Below are 11494 nucleotides of genomic sequence, written 5' to 3'. Positions count from 1 at the left end.
AGAGAAGGACATTCTGACACAAGCTACAGAATAATACTTGAATAGATTATGTTAAGTGAAACAAGCCAGTCACAAAAACAAATACTCTGTGATTCCATTTATATTAAGTAGCTAGAGTAGTCAAATTCACAGAAACATGAAGTAGAATGGTGCTTGACAGAGGATTAGGGGAGGGGAGAAAATGATTATTAATAAGTAGAGTTTCAACTTTCCAAGATAAAATTTCTGGAGAGTGATTACACAACAATATGAATACTGAACTAGACATTTTTAAATGATGAAGATGGTGAATTTTACATTATCTATTTTTAACCACAATTAAAAAGAAACATTTTTTAAATGCACCCCCTTTGGAAAGCCACTAGCCTTCAGTGAGAATTAATTGTGCTTAATAACCTCAACTTTCTCTTTTATTTTCTAATATTGCCATAGCAAATGGCATTTAAAAACTAGAGAAACGACACATAGAAGCCATATATAAAAAGAGTAAAAGATTTGATCTCATGAAAATTACACACCTTTATATTACACATGACCCAGAAAGGTAAAAGGCAAAACCATAAATATATCTAAAGGACCAACAAAAACTTCAAAGATTTTCAACCTCCCTACTATGAGAAAAGTTCAAATTAAAATCAAATAACATTTTTCACCAATCCGATCAGCAAAAATTAAAAGACTATGAACTCTAAATGTTGATGAAGTTGTGTGAGAAGGCATCACTGACTGTTGATGGAAGTGTAAACATGTGAATTATTTTGTAAGGCAACGTGGTAGTATTTGTTACAATCTTAAACGGGCATATGCTTTGATCCAGTACTCCTTCAAACCCATCCCAAATAAGTATTCTTATATATGTCCTAAATCTCTTTGTAACCATATTTATTGTCAAATGTTTATATTAAGAAAACTCTATACAAAGTAAAACCCAATATACTGGGATGGGGCTAGGAAGAAAGGAGGAGTGCTTAAATAAATTACAAAATGTTTTCTTTCTACCGAATGTTGTGCTGCCGTTAAAATGAATGGGTTGTATCTCTACATAGAAAGGTCTCAGTAACACTTGGGTGAATAGCTCAATTACAGAAAAACTCTCAGTTTGATCCCATTTTTCTTTTTTAAAAAAATATATAAGCATATAAATGTGTTTATGAAGTTATAAAATAGATGGATTTTACTAACATTGCTTAACTCCACGGAGAAAAGTAGGCATTGAAGTATCATTAAAGGAAGACTTTCAAACTTTTTTAATATACTTTTCTGTTGTTCAATATGGGCATGCATTTTCTATTGTTGCATTTGTATATAATTTGCATGCAAAAAGTAAACACTAATAATAAATAGTAATTAGGTATTTTTTAAAATTTATCCATCTATTATCTCATGGTTCTTTGGTAAGAAGTCCAAACATGACTTGACCGGATTCTCTGTTCAGGAACCCACAAGGCTAAACTCAAGGTATCACCGAGTTGCAGTTCTTACCTGGAGCTCAGGATCTTTTTCCAAGTTAACATGGTTGTTGAAGGATTCAGTTCCTTACAGTGATAGTACTGAGGTTCCCATTTCCTTGCTGGTTGTCAGCCAAAAGACCACTCTCAGTTCTAGAGGCTACATACATATTTCTTGTCACATAGCGTCCACAAAGAGTTCAGGACATGGAGGGTTTCTTTCCTCTAGGCTAGCTGGAATGTACCACTCACATTTCTTTCTCTACAACCACCCTAACTAAATGTGCTGCAGATAAGTGGCTAACATAATTAGATCAGGTTCATCCATGATAATCTCTCTGTCTTAAAATTAGCTGTGTCTGCCATATTGCAAAAACTAATTGTATTCATCTGTTCTCATGCTGCTAATAAAGATGTACTCGAGGTTGAGTAATTTATAAAGAAAAGAGGTTTAATTGACTCACAGTTCCATATGACTGGGGAGGCCTTACAAGGATGGAAGAAGGTAAAGAGGAAACAAGACACATCTTACGTGGCAGCAAGCAAGAGAACATGTACAGGGGAACTCGCCTTTGTAAAACCACCAGATCTCATGAGACTTATTCACTATCATGAGAATAGCATGGGAAAAAATTGCCCACATGATTCAATTACCTCCCTCTGGGACCCTCCCATGACACATGGAAATTATTACAATTCAAGGTGAGATTTGGTGGGGACACAGAGCCAAACCATATTTTTTTACCCCTTGTCCCCCATCAAAAATCTCATGTCCTCACATTTCAAAAGCAATCATGCCTTTCCAACAGTCCTGCAAAGTCTTAACTCATTTTAGCATTAACTCAAAAGTCCACATTCCAAAGACTCATCTGAAACAAGAAGTCCCTTCCACCTATGAGCCTATAAAATCAAAAGCAAGTTAGTTACTTTCTAGATACAATGGTAGATGGTAGTACAGGCATTGGATAAATGTTCCCATTCCAAATGTGAGAAATTGGCCAAAACCAAGGTGCTGCAGGCCCCTGCAAGTCTGAAATCTAGTGGGGCAGTCAAAACTTAAAGCTTCAAAATGATCTCCTCTGACTCCATGTCTCACATCCAGGTCATACTGATGAAAGAGGTGAGTTGCTACGACCTTGGGCATCTCCACCCACATAGTTTTGTGGGGTACCTCCCCACTCCTAGCTGCTTTTATGGCTGGCGTTGAGTGTCTGTGGCTTTTCCAGGAGCATGTGCAAGCTGTCAGCAGATCTACCATGTGGGGTCTGGAGGATGGTGGCCCTCTTCTCACAACTCTACTAGGCAGTGCCCCAGTGGGGACTCTGTGTGGGGGCTCCAACCCCACATTTTATTTTTGCACTCCCCTAGCAGAGGTTCTCTATGAGGGCCCCATCCCTGCAGAATATTCTACCTGGACATCCAGGCATTAGCGTGTATCCTCTGAAAGCTAGGCAGGGATTCCCAAACCTCAATTTTTGTCATCTGTGCACTGACAGGCCCAACACCACATGGAAGCTTCCAAGGCTTGGGGCTTGCACCCTCATAAACCATGGTGCAACCTGTACTTTGGCACCTTTTAGCCATGACTGAAGCAGCTGGGACACAGGGCACCAAGTCCCTAGGCTGCAGCCAGCAGGGGGACCGTGGACCTGACCCATGAATCCATTTTTTCCTCTAAGGCCTCCAGGACTGTGATGAGAGGGGCTGCCATCAAGGTCTCCGACATGCTCTGCAGACATTTTCCCCATTTTATTGGTGATTAACATTCTGCTCCTTGTTACTTATGCAAAATTTCTGCAGCAGGCTTGAATCTCTCCACAGAAAATAGGATTTTCTTTTCTACTGCATTGTCAGGCTGCAAATTTTTCAAACTTTTATGCTTTGCTTCCTCTTGAACACTTTGTCACTTAGAAATTTCTTTCATCTGATAACTTAAATCATCTTTCTCATGTTCAAAGTTGCACAGATCTCTAGGGCAGGGGCAAAATGCCCCTACATAGGATAGCAAGAGTGACCTTTACTCTAGTCCCCAACAATTTCCTCATGTTTTTCTGAGACCACCTTAGCATATAATTCATTGTCTATATCACTATTAGCATTTTCGTCAAAGTCATTTAACAAGTTTTTAGGAAGTTCCAAACTTTCCCACATTTTCCTATCTTCTTCTGAGCTCTCCAAACTGTTGCAACCTCTGCCTTTGCCCAGTTCCAAAGTTGCTTCCACATTTTCAGGTATCTTTACAGCAGCACCTCACTCCTAGTACCAATTTACTGTATTAGTCTGTTCTCATGCTGCTAATAAAGACATGCCAGAGACTGGGAAATTTACAAAGGAAGGAAGTTTAATTGACTCACAGTTCCACATGGCTAGGAAGGCCTCCCAGTCATGACAGAAGGCAAAGGGGAAGCAAGGCACGTCTTACACGGAAGCAGGCAAGGAAGCATATGCAGGGGAACTCCCCTTTGTAAAACTATCAGATGTCATGAACTTATTCACTCTCATGGGACCAGCATAGGGAAAAAAAAAAAATTATTCAATTACCTCCCACCAGGTCCCTCCTATGATACATGGGGGTTATTACAATTCAAAGTGAGATGTGGGTGGGGACACAGAGCCAAACCATATCACTAATTATTAACCAGGAGAAAGAAATCCATCACATTTATATCCTTAAGAATGATGCAGTACATGTACACCAGGGTGCAGAGATTTGGGGAATCAACTTAGAATTCTTCCTACTACACATGTGTTTTTATCAAGTGCAACTTACCTTTTATAGTCTAAGTCACAATATAGTTTTTTCATCTATATAAATTATATTCTGGTATTTATATATGTTAATATAGATTTCTCTGCATTGCAGTTACTCGAATATATCACAGCAGCACTTACCACAGAATCCCACATGTAGAAGTTGTTCAACTTTGAGAATTAAATAGTAGCTAAGCGAGCAGAGTATACAATATAAATGAAAGTAGTTTATGACCTAGAATTAAAGGAAGACAAATTAAAAGAATTTTCTTCAGGTTAAGAATTATTAGTGCCCAAATTGAGTAAAACTTTATGAATAAAAATATAACAACTTGATAAGTGACTTCTTTGATAGAAAAAAAGTTTATAATTAACCAAGAAAGCTGAATTAAACCATTAACAGAATGTAATGCAGACGTTCTTATAAGGACAAAACAGGACTGACTAGTCAAACCTGATGCTAAGATGGGTCTGTGGGATTCTTCTCTGTAGACCCAGAAGGTGGCATCAGAAATGTGCTGCTGGCTTTTGCAGGTATTGCTAGAGTAGAACCCGGTTTGCCATATCTAATAAGATAGCCTTGTAAGTGCAATAGCTGACTTTTAACTGGCAACAGCTACCAAAACCACAAGCTATCTATGAAATCAAATGTATTTATGAAGTTGGACTTCAAATTGCCTAGGCTATAAAATCCGAGAGTTTTCCTCTAGTAACCTAGCCAGAAAAGCAACTGGCAAGAGGATTATAGCAAATAGGAATAAATACATGGAAAAAGTACTCCCCTTTGATTGAAGAGTCACTGAAAAAGGCAAATTTCAGTTTCAACAACAAGCAAACCTTGTTTGAGAGTCCATGGAGGAAGATTTTCAGATTTGGTGAAGTTGGTAGGGTGGAAAGACTTAATTTCCTTCTTGAGAACAGGAGAGTGGCCAGTAGTGGGGCTAGTTATAGAATTCATTGAATATGCTGACCTAATAATTAATTTCTATGGTGTTAAAAGAGAAGCACTAACAATGACAGTGACCTGTGTAAAAAGGATTAAGGCTACAAGTAATATAACTATCACTAAAAGTGTCAGTACCATACAGCAGAGTGTGAAGATAAACTTTTTCTCTGTATTATTAGCTTTCCCAGGTATACTTCTTGAAAAACAGAAAAAAAAAAAAAAAATAGTCCTACTGGTCAGGACTTTTATACCTTTTCTACTTCAAGGTAGTTTCAGTGATTCTTAATTTAGTAGCCTAGTAATGGCCAAGAATACTTGACTTAAGGCTAAATAAACAGTTACAAATATGGAATGTCCTCAATTTTTAAGACCAAAAATCTTGTAAATGTATGTCTGTAAAAATTGTACATATTTTTACAGAAAGTTTATTTATTTGAAACGAAGGAGGAGAGTCTTGAATTTACATTATTTTTTTCACAATCCTTGGAACTTTGCAACTTCTGTAGTTAGAAACCTATTTTTTGTAGCTTTTCTATGCTAAACTTTGTACTGATCAGTTCTAGCATGTATACAGGACCAGTTCATGTAATTGTATGCAAGCTGATTTTAATGGAACAAACCAGATTCATAACTATGAAGCCTTTAATTTTCCTGTCTGATTTTGGTAAGTATTCCATAGATTAGTTTTTCCTTAAAAACCTGAAACTGAGAGGTTGAGAAATGGAAGTTAATCCTTTCACATTATTACATGTAGGTTTTCAATAATTTGGTCAAAGTGAAGTTTTAAGGTTGAGGAGGTTTATGACTTACAATAATGGGCTCTGATTGGACAATTATTCATTTGAGTTCCTTTCATTTGACCTAATTTAAGTGGTTAAATTTAAACTGAGCTCATCAGCTCATTGTTAAAGCTTTAACTAAAAGTTATTCATATGTTCCAAATGGGACTTATTAATTGTATGTGTATAAACAGATTGCATCAGGTGGATGAGAGACACATGAACCCTTGTTTTCTTAAATTTGACAACTGACAAATTAAACCTAATAGAGATCTTCAGAACAGTCATCAGTCACAAAATATATATTCTTCTTACCTACACACAAAACATACTGTAAGACTGTCCCCATGCATTCCCATAAAGCAAGTCAATGAATTCAAAAAAATTGAAATCATATCAACTATATCCTTGGACCACAGTAGAATAAAAATAGTGATCAATGCCAAGAAGATCTCTGAAAAACATTTCTATATGACATGAAAATTAAACAATTTGCTTCTGAATTACATTTGGGTAAACAATGAATTTAAGGCAGAATTTTTTTTTTTTTTTTTTTTTTTTTTTTTTTTTTTTTGAGACGGAGTCTTGCTCTGTCGCCCAGGCTGGAGTGTAGTGGCCGGATCTCAGCTCACTGCAAGCTCCGCCTCCCGGGTTTACGCCATTCTCCTGCCTCAGCCTCCCGAGTAGCTGGGACTACAGGCGCCACCTTGCCCGGCTAGTTTTTTGTATTTTTTTTTAGTAGAGATGGGGTTTCACCGTGTTAGCCAGGATGGTCTCGATCTCCTGACCTCGTGATCCGCCCGTCTCGGCCTCCCAAAGTGCTGGGATTACAGGCTTGAGCCACCACGCCCGGCCCTATAGACTGTAATAATATAAAGAGGGGATTCTTTTAAAGTATCAATGAATAAATAAAATTCAATAAATAATTTTTAAAATTTTAGAATGATATGAAGTATTCCAGATTGTTAAAACAAAAGTTGAAAAGTGACTCACATATTTCATAAATTCAAAATGGCATATTTGTTACATCTTTTGTTTTTTAATAAACCTTGCCTCAATCTATATTTTTGTATGTATTTATATGCTTTAACAGATCCCATTTGTTAGACAGCAATTAACACATTGCTATGATTACTTACATACAAATTTGGTCAGAGCTGTTTATATTATCATAACTTTAATTCAGTTATGTGAACAGTATATAAAAAGTCCAATCTCTAAAGAGAAGGGATTCACTAGCATACAGAATTCTCAAAGAAACATGAAAGGGGAAATTTTTCCTTCATATGAAAATATATTTTTCCCAGAGCTCAGGGAATATGAAAGAGAAATGAAGTTGGTTAAAATTCATCTTGACTGGGTATCCAAGAGATCTGTTTAACCCAGCAACTATTTTAGTTTTTGATGTACTACATGAACATATAGCTAAACAATTAAAGAAATAACCTTGCCAAAATAGAGTGACTTGGTTGTCATTCATTTTAACATAAGTGTAAAACCAACAATCCTTGTCATTTCACTTAACAAACATTTTTGGGGACCACTTGAAGATAAACTATTAAAATATCTTGTTTATATCTTCTGATAAGATCCAGAATGGACCCACACCAAAATTTGCAGAATGAGTGTCATAAATTGAGAGGAAAAAGTACAAAAGATAGTGAAGCATTGCATTGCTTAAGCAATCCAGAATCAATAAGATAGATGGATGACATTGTAATCTGTGAAACAAAGTTGTCAATATCTCTGAGGTGAAAAGTAATTCAGAAGATTCTGAATCTAAAACTGAATATAAAAATTATGTATGCATAATTTAATAATTAAAATTATTTAGGAATAATTTAACCACATTATTTTGTGGGTATTTAACATGTAATATCTCCTAATGTTTATAATCAAATAGAGCATTTTAAAATTCAGATAATCTGATACATAACACTTAAATCTTCTCTATTTTGACTTTAGCTATACCTCTATAATAATGTACAATCAAAGAACTATATATCAAGGCTACATAATGAAACAAGAGAAGTTCCCTCGTCCTCCTTGCAGCGCCTGTGACAGGGTTGTGTCCTGCTTCTTTGGTGCCCTGATGCTCAAACCCCTAGTGGGAGCATGCAGATAGGCAGGTCACCGGGAGGGAGCATTTTTGGGCTCCGATCTCATGGCAGCAACTAGAGTTGAGTGTTTACAGCTCCCAAAGCCCCAGTGGGCATGTGTTACAGTGTACTTTTCAAGTTTTGCCGTCTGCAGGTGGCTTGTGTTAATCATCTTAACTAGACCCTCTGCCTTATTGCAAGCACAGAGGGCGTTCTGTATCCCAGGTTCTTACCTGGTGTACTGGAAAAATCGTAGCTGGAGGATGGGTGCAAGGTTTAATTGAGTGGAGATAGCTCTCAGCGAGGTGGATGGAATGCCAGAAGAGAGATGGGTTCGAAAGATGGTCTTCCTCTGGCCGCCTAGCGACTGGACTCTCCCCTGACTGCTTCTGGCCAAATTCTACGTCACCCACCGTCAATGGCCTGCCAGCATCTGCTGGTGCCTGTCGGTGTGCTCTTCCGCTCTTCTGCTCTTCTGCAGCTGCCTGTGTGTGTGCCTGCTGGAGTGTCAGAGTTTTTATAGGCACAGGGTGGGGAGCATGGCGGGCGACAGCGGTCTTGGAAAATGCAACATTTGGGAAGGAAAGCCGGAGTGCTTGTCCTCACTTAGGTCTAGAGGTACAGGACTGAGGGTGGAGCCCTCGCCAGGGACCCCGCCCTTCTCCACCCAGCACTTGTCTGCCACCCCTCCCGTATCAGTAACATATAATTTTGTGATAGCAGTTTGATAAACTATTAGGGTTTTGTTGTATTTGATTTTAAAATCTGAGTTTTTAATTTATAGTTTTATTATGTATTTTTGAATATATGAATCTTTGATTTAACATGCTCTAATTTTCAAATCAGAAGATACGCTTAGAAAAGTCTAACTTGCATTTCTATTCTTCCCATTGTACTTCTACCCCATATATATTCTGGGAATCTCTGATTATTGGTTCACAGAAATCTTCCTCATTCTTATTTATATTTTCATACTACTCCATTACAAAAATGTACCCTAATAAATTCAACTTGTATCCTGTGGATGGGAGTTTGGATTGTTTCCAACATTTTGCTGTTGTATGTAATGTCACAATTAATAACTGCATTTTTTGCATTTATTCAACTCTACACCTGTACAAATAAAAATTGTATTTATAGTGCATTTTTAAAGTGAAATCCTTGGGTCAAAGGAAACATCAGTATATATTTTTATTAGATATTGCTAAACGCCTTTCAGCAGCTCATGATAATACCTTTCTCTGTAGGTTCTCCAATTGAGTGTAGTGTCAAATTTTTAAAATTTTTGCTTATATAATGCATGAAAAGTAGTATTTCAGTGAAGTCTTTTTTTTTTTAAATATTTAAGGGACATATGTAAACCTTTCTCTTGGAATCTTATATTTGTGTCCTTTGCTCATTTTTCTACATGATTTTTATTTCTATTCCCATCTAAACTTTAATAATCATTTATCTGTTTTACACAAATTTCAATATTTTCCATTTGCCTTTTGACTCGATGTGATTCTCTTGATATATTAGAGGGAAGATCTTTTCTCTGCTTTCACTATATCTGTTTCCCTAAATTCAACAAAACAGAAAAGATCCAGAAAAGGAAGGAAAGGGTGAGTTAAATTAATTGGTCATCATCTCCTGTTCAGCACTGAGAAAAGGAGTGGGAAATTAATTTTCAAAGTGATCGGAATTGAAGTTATAAATTCAGATAGAAATGAAACAAGATAGAAAATGCTTTTAACTGAAAATAACTAAAAGATCATGTTATAACCCAGAGTATTACTGATGAGTGGAAAAGAAGGCCCAGGGAGCATATTTGAAAGCATGAATAAGGTGCAGAGAAAAAGAAATTAACAACAATAAATGAGAAAACAGTTTGGTAACCTATAAATTGCAAACTCTTTATAAACTACGTTATACAGTGTTATACAGAGAGAGGAATTTTAATTAAATTACACAAAAAGTAATGTCTTTCCTTCAATGAATAGAATGCACGTAGCTTTTTATCTTTAGTTACTTTTGTCTACATTGTCATAAAATGAATTACAATGCGCTTTCATTATTTAATGGTCACACACAAAAAAAGCATTAAAGTATTAGTCAAGTCAAATATAAAGCTATAACTCAAGGTAGTCATATGAAAGATTACAATGCTGGTGTTATGTTTTTATAATTTGTACTAGTCATATATCCCCATGAGTTTAATAAAAATAATGCTCTTAAAAATTGGAATATCAAATTGGCCGAGGTGATAGAAATAGATTGCTTTCTTCTCCATAGTGGAAACCATATTGGTTATAAAGACATATTAGTTTTATAATTTATCCACTAAATTGTTACATATATTTCAAGAAGGAAGTCTAAGTTTCTACAGGTACTCAGAAACTCGCATTTAAAATAACATATTAATAAAGTTTAAATATATATATAATAATTTCATCTATTTTATATATATATGTATATGGATGCCATATAAATGTAGTGAATGTGGAAGACGTGAGTCACCTACCACTGCTGCTGGTAAAGGGCATACTATAATATGTATACCTAGAATCATAAAGCCTATATAATATACGATGAGAGCAGAAGAGTTGATTGCTTAGTATATTGTAAATGTATCATATAAAGAAAAAGGCCATATAATATGCAATGTATTTGTAGAAGTTTTTCAAAATCTTTATTAATATAAATAATCCTTCTAAAAAGTTATAGCTTGAATATATTATTTTTAGCAAAAGAGAGTTTATAAATTACATTGTAATACCACTTTGGAATTCATCCAATCCTTCTCTGAATAACACTTAATCAGTGCTGATTAAATTACCCTAATTTTTAATAAAGATCACAGACATGAAACAGTTATGGAAGGAGACAGTAAATGGTAAACCAAAGGGGTCCTTAAATTACTACCAGAAGTAACCCCAAACATCTCACGTTCAAAGAATTATCTAATAATATAGCATAGTAGGTGGTAAATGAGCTAATAAAGTAAGTAATATAATTCCATGTTGGATTCCAAACACAAGTGTTAAAATAACATTTAACATTAAGATTGCAGTAATTCATATAAAAGGCTTGTCAGGAAGAGATTATATTGTGTTATACAGAAATTATAGCAGGAATAATCTCATTATTTGTGTGATTCAGGTAGTCTGAAATTCTAGATATGATATCTGGAAATGTAAAATTTACATGTACAAAAACTTTTATTATAATGCAAGGCTGCAAAGGTAAAGTGTATCACAAGCTAGTTCATTTGTCATCTGAATGCTTACTAAGGTACCTTATTTAATGAAAATAATTAAGGCCCAAATTCAACTTATTCCAATTTAAGTATAACTTTTATTTGGCCAGTGACTGACTGACTTTTAGTCACATTTAATAAAAAATTATCAAGTATTCCTCATTTTTTTCTCAGTCTCAAAACACATCTACCCAGTCATTTTTACTAAAACGTTTTAGTACCGTGTCCAGCTG

This window comes from Chlorocebus sabaeus, chromosome 7, assembly GCF_047675955.1.
Source record: "Chlorocebus sabaeus isolate Y175 chromosome 7, mChlSab1.0.hap1, whole genome shotgun sequence".
NCBI classification, from domain to species: Eukaryota; Metazoa; Chordata; class Mammalia; order Primates; family Cercopithecidae; genus Chlorocebus; species Chlorocebus sabaeus.
The sequence above is the reverse complement of the archived record's forward strand: the minus strand, read 5'-3'. Positions refer to the sequence as shown.